This window comes from Saimiri boliviensis, chromosome 3 (genome assembly GCF_048565385.1).
Source record: "Saimiri boliviensis isolate mSaiBol1 chromosome 3, mSaiBol1.pri, whole genome shotgun sequence".
Taxonomy (NCBI): Eukaryota; Metazoa; Chordata; class Mammalia; order Primates; family Cebidae; genus Saimiri; species Saimiri boliviensis.
Genome location: NC_133451.1, coordinates 38699871 through 38713764, shown reverse-complemented (window position 1 = coordinate 38713764; position 13894 = coordinate 38699871). Strand labels below are relative to the sequence as shown.

Below are 13894 nucleotides of genomic sequence, written 5' to 3'. Positions count from 1 at the left end.
GACATCGACACCATCCTGGCTAACACAGTGAAACTTCATCTCTACTAAAAATACAAAAAATTAGCCAGTCGTGACACGCACGTTTAGTCCTAGCTACTCCGGAGGCTTAGGCCGGAGAATGGCATGAACCTGGGAGGCGGAGATTGCAGTGAGCCGAGATCACGCCACTCAACGCACTCCAGCCTGAGTGACAAAGCGAGACTGTATCTCAAAAAAAAAAAAAAAAAAAAGTTTATTCCCCAAATGAATTGAAGGGATTGAATATTTTCTAACTCATTTCTTCTTATTGATAAATAATAATTTTATTATTTGTGAATTTTTAAATTGAAGTTAGCCAAAACTTCAATCATTTTAACAACCAAAACTTTAATTTTCTCAAAACTAAAACTCAATTCTGCACCGGGCCAGCCAGACACCTGGACCCTCCTGCAGCCAGTCACCTACCACCACCACTGCCCCCCCTCCAGCTGCCAGCATGGTTGGGCCCAGATGTCGAGACACTGGCCGCCATCCAGATCTGCCGGATCATGCAGCCAAATGATGCCAACGTGGCCGGCAATGTCCACGGGGGGACCGTCCTGAAGATGATTGAGGAGGCAGGTGCCATCATCAGCACCCAGCTGTGTGGCTGTGCTGGCTCAGGTCGGGCACACCGACTTCCTGTTGCCCAAGTACATCAGTGAGGTGGCCCATGTCAGCTCGAAGATCACCTACATATACCTCCAAGCACTCTGTGGAGATGCAGGTCAACATGATATCTGAAAATATTCTCACAAGTGCGAAAAAGCTGGCCAATAAGGCCACCCTCTGGTATTTGTCCCTGTCGTTTAAGAACGTGGATGCCGGGCGCGGTGGCTCACGCCTGTAATCCCAGCACTTTGGGAGGCCAAGGCGGGTGGATCACGAGGTCAAGAGATGGAGACCATCCTGGTCAACATGGTGAAACCCCGTCTCTACTAAAAATACAAAAAATTAGCTGGGCATGGTGGCGCGTGCCTGTAATCCCAGCTACTCAGGAGGCTGAGGCAGGAGAATTGCCTGAACCCAGGAGGCGGAGGTTGCGGTGAGCCGAGATCACGCCATTGCACTCCAGCCTGGGTAACAAGAGCGAAACTCCGTCTAAAAAAAAAAAAAAAAAAAGAACTTGGACGAGGTCCCGAGGTGCCTCCTGTTGAGTATTCCCAGCAGCAGCAGGAGGAGGAGGACTGGAAGCAGTAGGAAGCCCAGCAGCTGGAGTGCATGGAGGCCAAGTGGAGGAATGAGGACATCAGCCAGCCAGTCCTCAACCCAGAGCTGTCAGCTACAGCTTGATCCACCTGGTGGGGCCTTCAGACTGTACCCTGCACAGCTTCATGCATGGAGGTATGACTATGAAGCTCATTGACCAGGTCACCAGGATTGTGGCTGCATGCCACTGCAAGACCAACATCGTCACAGCTTCTGTGAACACCATTAATTTTCACAAGATCAGAAAAGGCTGCGTCATCACCATCTCGGGATGCATGACCTTCACAAGCAGTAAGTCCATGGAGATCAAGGTCTCGGTGGATGCTGATGCTGGTGTGGACAGCTCTCAGAAGCCCTACCAGGCCACCAGTGCCTTCGCCTATGTATCGCTGAGCCAAGAGGGCACGTCACTGCTGTGCCCCAGCTCATGCCCAAGACCGAGGATGAGAAGGGCCTGGAGGAAGGCAAAGGGCGGTATCTGCAGATGCAGGTGAAACGACAGGGCCACGTGGAGCCTCAGCCCTAGACGCCCTCGTCCTGCTGCTGGGGCCTTGAGAAGCCATGGCAACTGGCCCGTGTCCAGTCACTTAGAAGTTACCCCTTTGGCCAAAAACCCAATTCACATTGAGAGCTGGTGTTGTCTGAAGTTTTCTATCAGTGTTAACCTGTACTCTCTCCTACAAACCTATATACCAAAGCTTTATTTATATGATTCCAGCATCAGTGCTGCACAGTGCTGTCCCAGGCTCTGGGAGGCATTCCGTGGAAACCCTTGGGAATGCTTCTGAGCACATTGCAAAGTATGGGAAGAACCCAGCACCACTAATAAAGCTGCTGCTTGGCTGGAAGAACAAAAAACTTGACTGGGTGCTATGGCTCACGCCTCTAATCCCAGCACTTTGGGAGACTGAGGCAGGAGGATCACTTGAGGTCAGGAGTTCGAGCCTGACCAACATGGTGAAATCTTATCTCTAGTAAAAATACAAAAATTAACCAGGCATGGTGGTGGGTGCCTATAATCCCAGCTACTCGGGAGGCTGAGGGAGGAAAATTGCTTGAACCTGGAAGGCGGAGGTTACAGTGAGCTGAAATTAATGCCACTGGACTCCAGCCTGGGCACAAGGGCGAAAAAAAAAAAACCTAAAACTCAAATATCCAGGATTTTTAATCAGGTAACTAACATAGATAAGGAGGAAAAAAAACTAAGAATATACTGATTTACCTGAAAAATGTTATTTATAATCCCAACTTGCTCTCCAAACATAATACCACATAACATTAGTGACTTTTTTTTTTTTTTTTTGTGACAGAGTTTCGCTCTTGTTGCTCTGGCTGGAGTGCAGTGACAACACAATCTCGGTTCACTGCAACCTCCATCTCCAGGGTTCAAGCAATTTTTCTGCCTCAGCCTCCCGAGTAGCTGGGATTATGGGCGTCTGCCACAACAGCCAGCTAATTTTTTGTCTTCTTGGTAGAGACGGGGTTTCGCCATGTTAGGCTGGTTTCAAACTCGGTATTCCACCTGCCTTGGCCTCCCAAAGTGTTGGAATTACAGGCATGATAATAGGATAATGTCAGTGACTTCTCTCATTTTTCTTTTGGCTAAATCCAAAATATAGAAGGATTTGGGCCAGGAACAGTGGCTCACACCTGTAATCCCAGTACTTTGGGAGTCCGAAATGGGCAGATCACTTGAGGTCAGGAGTTTGAACCGGCCTGGCCAACATGGGAAAACCCTGCCTCTACTAGAAATACAAAAATTAGCTAGGTGTTGTGGCATGTATCTATAATCCTAGCTATTCTGGAGGTTGAGGCAGGAGGATTGCTTGAACCTGGGAGGCGGGGGTTGCAGTGAGCCGAGATGGCACTGTTGCACTCCAACCTGAGTGACAGAGCGAGACTCTGTCTAAATATATATATATGTGTGTGTGTATATATATGTGTGTGTGTATATATACATGTGTGTATATACATGTGTGTGTATATATATACATGTGTGTATATGTGTGTGTGTATATATATCTGTATATATATATATGCACACACAGAAAGAGAGAGAAAGAAGGATTTTATCTGTATGGAGCATAGAAAAGGGAAGTTAAATAATGGTGTTTCTGCATAAGTTAGCCAGCATTGATCAGTGTAGCCTTGCTCACTACACAGATTCTCCAGTCTCCTTCAGTTTGATTCAGTAAATATATATTCCTATAGTTTATGTTGAGGTCTTGAGGGCGTCCAATAAATGACATGGCTCTTCTCTGCCCAAATTGAGAACGAAGGGAAAGCATAAGGTAAATATGAGGTCAAATATCACCTTGAACTGATAAGGACTAACTGGAGAAGGCAGCTAATGAGAACCAACCTGACCTGTCACCTGAACCCCAGAATGAGATACACTTCCCTACCCTGTTCCACGGGCAGCACAGGCACACATTATGGCTTTCATGGGGCCATAGGCACTTCTGCCTTTTTCTTGGGCTCCTCTTTTTTTCTCTTCATACAAAAAAAGAAGAAGAAGAAGGCCCAGCATGGTGGCTCGCGCCTGTAATCCCAGCACTTTGGGAGGCCAAGGCAGGCAGATCACCTGAGGTTGGGAATTTGATAACAGCGTGAGCAACATGGGGAACCCCATTTCTACTAAAAATACAAAAATTAGCCAAGGGTGGGGGTGCATGCCTATAATCCCAGCTACTCGGGAGGATAAGGCAGGAGAATTGCTTGAACCTGGGAGGCGGAGGTTGAGGTGAGCCAAGATCGTGTCATTGCACTCCAGCCTGGTTAACAAAGAGCGAAACTCCGTCTCAAAAAAAAAAAAAAAAAAAGAATATATATATATATATATATATATATATATATATATATATATATATTCAATGGGAATATTGTAGGAAATTCAGCTTAACAAGTTCAATTATGGTAGTGTTTGTTTGTTTATTTTGAGACAGGGTCTTACTCTGTTGCCCAGGCTGGAGTGCAGTGACATAATCTCGGCTCACTGTAACTTCTGCCTCCCAAGTGATCCTCCCACCTCAGCGTCTCAAGCAGCTGGGATGACAGGCACCACCATGCCCAGATAATTTCTGTATATTTAGTAGAGACAGGTTTTACCATGTTGCCCAGGCGGGTCTCCAACTCCTGGGCTCAAGCAATCTGCCTGCCTCAGCCTCCCAAAGTGCTGGGATTACAGGAGTGAGCCACTGCATCCAGCCCTATTTAGAATTTTTCCAGGAGACTCCATACTAATTTTCCTAAGGTTTGTACTAACTCGCACTCCCACCAATGGTGTGCAAGGGTTTCCTTTCTTCACCTCATTGCCAACACATGTTATTGTTCATCATTTTTTATAGTAGCCATCCTAACAAATGCAAGATGATTTCTCATTGTCATTTTAATTTGCATTCTCTTTTTTTTCTTTCTTTCTTTTCTTTTCTTTTTTTTTTTTTTTTTTTGGCAGACAGCACCAAGATCTTTCTTTTTTTTCATGCTTGCCTACATGCAGATTAATTTGCATTCTCTGATGATTAGTGATGTTGAGGACTTTTTCATATACCTCCTAGTCATTTGAGTATTTTCTTTTGAGAAATGTCTGTTCCGATTCTTTGCCTGATTTTTGTTGTTTTGTTTTGTGTTTTGAGACAGGGTCTTGCTCTGTCACGCAGGATGGGGTGCAGTGGTGCAATCACAGTTCACTGCAGCCTCCATTTCCTTGGCTCAAGCCTTCCTCCTGCCTTAGCCAACTGAATAGCCTGGACTACAGGCACGCGCCACCACACCAGTCTAATTTTTGTATTTTCCTACAGATGGAGTTTCACCATGTTGCCCAGGCTGGTCTTGAATTCCTGGGATCAAGGGATCCACTGGCCTCAGTCTCCCAAAGTGCTGAGATTACAGACATGAGCCACCACCCCAGGCATTGCCTAGTGTTTAACCAGGTTATTTGTTTTCTTAGTATTGAGTTGTTGGAGTTTTTTGTATATTTTGGATAGTAACCCCTTATCAGATACATGGCTTGCAAATACTTTCTCCCATTCTGTTTCTTGTCTCTTCATTCTGTTGTTTCCTTTGCTGTGCAGAAGTTTTTAGTTTAATGTCATCCCATTTGTCTATTTTTGCTTTTTTTTTTTTTTTTTTTTTTTTGAGACAGAGTTTCGCTCTTGTTACCCGGGCTAGAGTGCAATGGCGCAATCTCGGCTCACCACAACCTCTGCCTCCCGGGTTCAAGCAATTCTCCTGCCTCAGCCTCCCAAGTAGCTGGAACTACAGGCGTGTGCCACCATGCCCAGCTAATTTTTATATTTTTAGTAGAGACGGGGTTTCACCGTGTTGACCAGGATGGGCTCGATCTCTTGACCTCGCGATCCACCCATCTTGGCCTCCCAAAGTGCTGGGATTACAGGAGTGAGCCACGGCGCCCGGCCTTATTTTTGCTTTTTAATGCTTGTGTCCTTTTTTTTTTTTTTTTTTTTTTTTCTTTTTGAGGCAGAGTCTTGCTCTGTCACCAGGTTGGAGTGCAGTGGCGCGATCTCAGTTCAAGCAATTCTCTGCCTCAGCCTCCCAAGTACAGGGTAGCTGGGATTACAGGTGCCCATCACCACATCCAGCTAATTTTTGTATTTTTGGTAGAGATGGGGTTTACCATCTTGGCCATGCTGGTCTTGAACTCCTGACCTCGGGCTCAGCCCACCTTGACTTCCCAAAGTGCTGGGATTACAGGCATGAGCCACCTCGCCTGGCCAAAATAATACTTTTTAAATTAATATGAATACTTCTAAAGTATTTTAATATACATTTTGGCTTTTTTTTAGAGACAGGGTTTCACTCTGTTGCCCAGGCTGGAATGCAGTGGCATGATCATAGCTCACCACAGCCTTGATCTCCTGGGCTCAGCCTCGATCTCCTGGGTTTTCCCACCTGAGACCTCCAAGTAGCTAAGACTGCAGGGGTGCACCACCATACCCGGCTACATTTTTAATGTTTTATTGAGATTGGGAGACGTCTCACTATGTTGCCCAGGGTGTTATTGAACTATTGGCCTCATGCAGTCCTCTTGCCTTGACCTCCCAAAATGATGTGATTACAGGCATAAGCCACTGCACATGGCCTAGTTTGGTGGGTTTTGTTTTTTTCTTTTTTCTTTTTTGAGATGGAGTTTTCCTCTTGTTGCCCAGGCTGGAGTGCAATGGTGCGATCTTGGCTCACTGCAACCTCTGCTTCCTGGGTTCAAGTGATTCTCCTGCCTCAGCCTCCCGAATAGCTGGGATTACAGGCATGTGCTACCGTGCCCAGCTAATTTTTTGTATTTTTAGTAGAGACGAGGTTTCACTATGTTGGCCAGGCTGGTCTCGATCTATTTGACCTCAGGGAATCCACCCACCTCTGCCTCCCAAAGTGCTAGGATTATAGGCATGAGCCACTGTGCCTGGACTGGACTTTTTTAGATGTGCCCCATCTAAAAAAGAAAAAATTAGCTGGGCGTGGTGGCACCCACCTGTAGTCTCACCTACTCAGGGGGCTGAGACAGGAGAATCACTTGAACCTGGGAGGTGGAGGTTGCAGTGAGCGTAGATCACACCACTGCACTCCTGCCTGGATGACAGAGTGAGACTCCGTCTCAAAAAAAAAAAAAAAAAGAAGAAGAAGAAGAAAAAAGAAATAGCACTTTGGGAGGCCAAGGTAGGCTGATCACTTGAGGTCAGAAGTTCAAAACCAGCCTGGCCAACATGGTGAAACCCATCTCTACTAAGACAAAAAAATTAGCCAGATGTGGTGGCAGGCACCTGTAATCCCAGTACTTGAGAGGCTGACGTAGGAGAATTGTTTGAACCTGGGAGGTTGGGAGGTGAAGGCTGCCGTGATCTGAGATCGCACCACTGCACAAAAGAAACAACAAATTATATGAGAAAAACCAAACTCCCATGTTCCTTTAATTACAATTGCAATGTGTCCTGAAGTTGTCCAAATCCAAAATACCTGGCCTTCATTCATGATTCCTCTATCATTTTTTTTGAGACAGTCTTGCTTTGTTGCCAGGCACCAGGCTGGAGTGCAGTGGCGCAATCTTGGCTCACTGCAACCTCCGCCTCCTGGGTTCAAGCAATTCTCGTGCCTTAGCCTTCTGAGTAGCTGGGACTACAGACATGTGCCACCATGCCCAGCTGATTTTTGTATTTTAACAGAGACGGGGTTTCACCATGTTCGCCAGGATGGTCTCGATCTCTTGACCTCATGACCCGCCCGCCTTGGCCTCCCAAAGTGCTGGATTACAGGCGTGAGCCACCGAGCCCAGCCAATTCCTCTATCTTTATTACAACCCTTGTACTCCTTACCAAGAGGCAATACATTTCCAAGTTCCAGAAATTCTAGCTCCTACTAAACCCATTTCTTTCTGTTGTTGTGTTACTGTCTACTCTGAGCCACCATTAATCACCTCTTTGGGTCACTGCAACTGTCTACTCACTGGTTTCACTTCAGTCTTTCTCACTCCCACGAAGTTCTTTCTTTCTTTCTTTCTTTTTTAAGATGAGGTTTCACCAGGCTGATCTTGAACTCCTGACCTCAGGTGATCCACCCACCTCAACCTCCCAAAGTGCTAGGATTACAGGCGTGAGCCCCTGCACCGGCTTTTTTTTTTCTTTCTTTCTTTTTTTTTTCCATGCAATTCTTTCTAAAATGTAAATGTGGTTAAATCACTTTGCTTTTCATGCTTCAAAGGACCCCATCAAGAAGGTTAAAAAAAAAAATCCAGAGGAGAAATGTTTTACAAGTCATATATCTAGTAAGGACTTCATGTATCTAGGCTATATAAAGAACTATTGCAATTCAGTAACAAAGACACAAGTAACCTAATATTGAAATGAGCAAAGAATCCCACTGCAGGGTATATATCCAAAAGAAAATAAACAGTTCAGGCCAGGTGAGGTGGCTCACACCTGTAATGCCAGCATTTTGAGAGGCTAAGGCAGGCAGTTCACCTGAGGTCAGGCGTTCAAGACCAGTCTCACCAATACGGTGAAATCCCGTCTCTACTAAAAACACAAAAATTAGCGGGGTATGGTGGCTCACACCTGTAATCCCAGCTACTCAGAAGGCTGAAGCAGGGAAATCGCTTGAACTCAGGAGGCAGAGGTTGTAGTGAGCCGAGATCACATCACCGCACTCCAGCCTGGGCGACACAGCAATACTCCGTTTCAAAAAAAAAAAAAAAGCAAAGGGTTCCTATCTGAGTCATCACGACAAAAGAAAAAAGAAAAAGCCAGGCACGTTGGCTCACGTCTGCTGTAATCCCATCACTTTGGGAGGTGGAGGTGGGCGAATCTCCTGAGGTAGGGAGTTTACGACCAGCCTGACCAACATGAAAAAACCCAGTCTCTACTAAAAATACCAAAAAATAAATAAATAAGTAAATTAGCCGGGTGTGGTGGTGCACGCCTATAATCCAAGCTACTCCGGAGGCTGAGGCAGGAGAATCACTTGAACATAGTAGATGGAGATTGCAGTGAGCCGAGATCACACCATTGCACTCCAGCCTGGGAAACAAATGCAAAACTCCATCCTCCCAACAAAAAAACAAAAACAAAACAAAACAAATTTTTTTTTTTTTTTTGAGATGGAGTTTCACTCTTGTTACCCAGGCTGGAGTGCAATGGCATGATCTCAGTTCACCGCAACCTCCGTCTCCTGGGTTCAGGCAATTCTCCTGCCTCAGCCTCCGGAGTAGTTGGGATTACAGGCACGCGCCACCATGCCCAGCTAATTTTTTGCACCTTTAGTAGAGACGGGGTTTCACAATGTTGACCAGAATGGTCTCGATCTCTTGACTTCGTGATCCACCCGCCTCGGCCTCCCAAAGTGCTGGGATTACAGGCTTGAGCCACCTCGCCTGGCCAACAATATATATATATATATATATATATATGCAAATATCGAATAAACACATGAAAAGATGCTCACATCATTAATCATCAAGTAAATTGTATTCACTCTGTGTTTCCAATGCTTTGACATTTGAGGGCCTTGCTGACTTTGGAGTGACTGTGCCTCCTAGGATTAGCCAGTTCCCAGAGATAGTAAAGGACTTGCTTGTGAGCATACCTTTCTTTCTTTTTTTTTTTTTTTTGAGACAGAGTTTCGCTCTCGTTACCCAGGCTGGAGTGCAATGGCACAATCTCGGCTCACCGCAACCTCCGCCTCCTGGGTTCAGGCAATTCTCCTGCCTCAGCCTCCTGAGTAGCTGGGATTACAGGCACGTGCCACCATGCCCAGCTAATTTTTTGTATTTTTAGTAGAGACGGGGTTTCACCATGTTGACCAGGATGGTCTCGATCTCTTGACCTCATGATCCACCCGCCTCGGCCTCCCAAAGTGCTGGGATTACAGGCTTGAGCCACTGTGCCCGGCTTGAGCATACCTTTCATATGCAAACCAACCAATCCTGAGATCGTATCCCCAATTACCTGCTTCATGGGGCTCTCACACTCCAGGCCACTATTCCCCTGCCTTAATCACTCCAAGGCCAAGGACAGCCCCTAGGCCCCAGAGCCCATCAGCCAATCCTAAACCTGCTTACCCTGCCTCACCTGTTCCTCCCCACAAAAAACACAATAGAGACTCTTGCCTATATTTTTCCTTTGCCTCTTGATTGAACCTGATTGTTCCCCATGTGGTCCCCCACGATACGCTGCACCTATTCCTCTTGAGATCTATGAGTTTTTTTGTTTGTTTGTTTGTTTGTTTGTTTGTTTTTGAGACGGAGTTTTGCTCTTGTTACCCAGGCTGGAGTGCAATGGTGCGATCTCGGCTCACCGCAACCTCTGCCTTCTGGGTTCAGGCAATTCTCCTGCCTCAACCTCCTGAGTAGCTGGGATTACAGGCACGTGCCACCACACCCAGCTAATTTTTTGTATTTTTAGTAGAGACGGGGTTTCACCATGTTGACCAGAATGGTCTCGATCTCTTGACCTCGTGATCCACCCGCCTCGGCCTCCCAAAGTGCTGGGATTACAGGCTTGAGCCACCATGCCCAGCCAAAAAATATGTTTTTTTAATAAAAAAAATTAATACGCATGGTCTTTCTCCTGTTAGTGTATTTTTTGTTAGTTTAATTCACAGACCAGACCAGGTTCAGTGGCTCATGACTATAATCCCAGCACTTTGGGAGGCCGAGGTGGGTGGATCATAAGGTCAAGAGATCGAGACCATCCTGGTCAACATGGTGAAACCCCGTCTCTACTAAAAATACAAAAAAACTAGCTGGGCATGGTGATGCATGCCTGTAGTCTCATCTATACGGGAGGTTCACATGGGAGGATTGATTGAACCTGGGAGGCTGAGGCTGCAGCTGGTGAGATCATGCCACTGTACTCTAGCCTGGGCAAAAGACCAAGACCCTCTCAAAAAAAAAAAAAAAAATGTAAATAAATTCACAGCCTCCCCCCAGCCACTAAAACTAAGACAGCAGAGAAAGTTTTCCTCCCCTATTGATAGATAAAATGTGGTATATCTATGCAATGGAATATCATTCATCCACAAAATGGAATGAGGCATTGAAACATGCCACAACTCAGATAACCTGAGGTCAGGAGTTCAAGACCAGCCTGATCAACATGGAGAAACCCCGTCTCTACTAAAAATACAAAACTTAGCTGGGCGTGGTGATGCATGCCTGTAATCTAAGCTACTCCGGAGGCTGAGGCAGGAAAATCACTTGAATCCTGGAGGCAGAGGTTGTGGTGAGCTGGGATCATACCATTGCACTCCAGCCTGGACAACAAGAGCTAAACTCCATCTCAAAAAAAAAAAAAAAAAGAAAAAGAAAAAAATATGCCACAACTTGGATTAACCTTGAAAATATTATGCTAAGTGAAAGCAGCCAGCCAGATGAGGTGGCTCATGCCTGTGATCCTAGCATTTTGGGAGGCTGAGGTAGGATGATCATTTGAGCCTAAGAGTTGCCTGAGCACCATAGCAAGATCCCATCTGTTTAATTTTTTTTTTTTTTTTTTTTTTTTTTGAGAGAGAGTTTCCCTCTTGTTACCCAGGCTGGAGTGCAATGGCGCGATCTCGGCTCACCGCAACCTCCGCCTCCTGGGTTCAGGCAATTCTCCTGCCTCAGCCTCCTGAGTGGATGGGATTACAGGCACGTGCCACCATGCCCAGCTAATTTTTTTTTTTAGTATTTTTAGTAGAGACGGGGTTTCACTATGTTGACCAGGACGGTCTCGATCTCTCGACCTCGTGATCCACCCGCCTCGGCCTCCCAAAGTGCTGGGATTACAGCCTTGAGCCACCGCGCCCGGCCTAAATTTTTTTTTTTTTTAAGATTAAATTTAAAAAACGGGAAGCCGAGCATGGTGGCTTACACCTATAATCACAGCACTTTCGGAGATTGAGGCAGGTGGATCACGTGAAGGGAGGAGTCCGAGACCAGCCTGGCCAGCATGATGAAACCCCATCTCTCTTTTTTTTTTTTTTCTTTGTGAGATAGAGTTTCACTCTTGTTGCCCAGGCTAGAGTGCAATGGTACGATCTCGGCGCACCGCAACCTCCAGTTCCCAGGTTCAAGTGATTCTCCTGCCTCAGCCTCCCAAGTAGCTGGGATTACAGGCATGCACCACCATGCCCAGCTAATTTTGTATTTTTAGTAGAGATGGGGTTTCTTCACATTGGTCAGGCTGGCCTCAAACTCCTGACGTCAGGTGATCCACCCACCTCGGCCTCCCAAAGTGCTGGGATTACAGGCACGAGCCACAGCACCCAGCCGCTGAAACCCCATCTCTACTAAAAGTACAAAAATTAACTGGACGTGGTGGTGGTGGTGGGTGCCTGTAATCCCAGCTTCTCAGGAGGCTGAGGCAGGAGAATCGCTTGAACCTAGGAGATGGAGGTTGCAGTAAGCCGAGATTGTGCCATTATACTCCAGCCTGGGCAACAGAATGAGACTTTGTTTTAAAACAAAACAAAACAAAAGGCCAGGCGCAGTGACTCACACCTGTAATCCCAGCACTTTGGGAGGCCAAGGTAAGGGGTTCAAGGTAAGGAGTTCAAGACCAGATCACAAGGTAAGGAGTTCAAGACCAGCCTGACCAACATGGTGAAATCTTGTCTCTACTAAAAATAGAAAAATTACGCTGGGCGCGGTGGCTCATGCCTGTAATCCTAGCACTTTGGGAGGCCGAGGTGGGTGGATCACCTGAGGTCAGGAATTCAAGACCAGCCTGGCCATCATGGTGAAACCCCATCTTTTAAAAATAATAATAATAATAGAAAAATTACCCAGGCATGGTAATTCATGCCTGTAATTCCAGCTACTCAGGAGGCGGAGGCAGGAGAGTTGCTTGAACCAGGAAGGCGGAGATTGTAGGGAGCCAAGATCATGCCACTGCACTCCAGCCTGGGCGACGGAACAAGACTGCATCTTAAAAAAAAAAAAAAAAAAAACACCAAAATCGCTAAAAGGAATATATAATCTGACTCCCACTAAATTTTCCCAGTGTCATCACTCACCACGTTTCTCTTCATCAGTCATCAGTCTTTTCCTTCCACTCTAATTCTAGCCATGCTGAATCATTACCCTGTATGTGTGCAAGGATTTTAAAATGTATATATAAAAAATATATATATATAGAAAGCTCCGAGGATCAAGCGATTCTCGTGCCGCACCACCCCAAGTAGTTAAAACCACAGATGGGTGCCACCGTGCCCGGCTAATTTTTTGTATTTTTAGTAGAGGTGGGGTTTTGCCACGTTGCCCGGGCCGGTCTCCAATGCCTAAGCTCAATTGATCCATCCACCTCAGCCTCCTAAAGTGCTGGGATTACAGGCCTATGCCACCATGCCCCACGATTTTAAAATATTTTTACAGGCTGAGGTGGGCAGATCACTTGAGGTCAGGAGTTCAAGACCAGCCTGGCCAACATGGTCAAACCTTGTCTCTACTAAAAGTACAAAAATTAGTGGGCCATGGTAGCACATGCTTATAATCCCAGCTACTCCAGAGGCTGAGGCAGGAAAATTGCTTGAACTCAGGAGGGGGAGGCTGCAGTGAGCCAAGATCGTGCCACTGTACTCCAGCCTGGGTGACAAAGTGAGACTCTGTCTTAAAAAAAAAAAAAGAAAGAGCGAGGTGTAGTGGCTCATGCCTGTAATCCTAGCACTTTGGGAGACTGAGTTGGGTAGATCACCTGAGGTCAGGAGTTCAAAACCAGCTTGGCCATCATGGTGAAACCCCATCTTTTTTTTTTTTTTTTTTTTTTTTTTTTTTTTTGAGACGGAGTTTCGCTCTTGTTACCCAGGCTGGAGTGCAATGGCACGATCTTGGCTCACCGCAACCTCCGCCTCCTGGGTTCAAGCAATTCTCCTGCCTCAGCCTCATGAGTAGCTGGGATTACAGGCATGCACCACCATGCCCAGCTAATTTTTTTTTTGTATTTTTAGTAGAGACGGGGTTTCACTATGTTGACCAGGATGGTCTTGATCTCTTGACCTCGTGATCCACCCGCCTTGGCCTCCCAAAGTGCTGGGATTACAGGCGTGAGTCACCACGCCTGGCCAGGAAGGTAAATTGATTGGAAGGGTGACTAAGATTTGTCTTGAAGGTGAAGTTTGCATGGCAAGCAGGTTATTTTTACTTAGATGATATATTTCATCCTAAACTTTGTTTCAGACCTAA

At 46.2% G+C, this 13894-nt stretch overlaps 1 pseudogene; it reads left to right on the top strand.

The window, feature by feature from the left end:
* Positions 1-488: 488 nt before the first annotated feature.
* Positions 489-1818, top strand: LOC101032050 (cytosolic acyl coenzyme A thioester hydrolase-like; annotated as a pseudogene).
* Positions 1819-13894: the final 12076 nt, after the last annotated feature.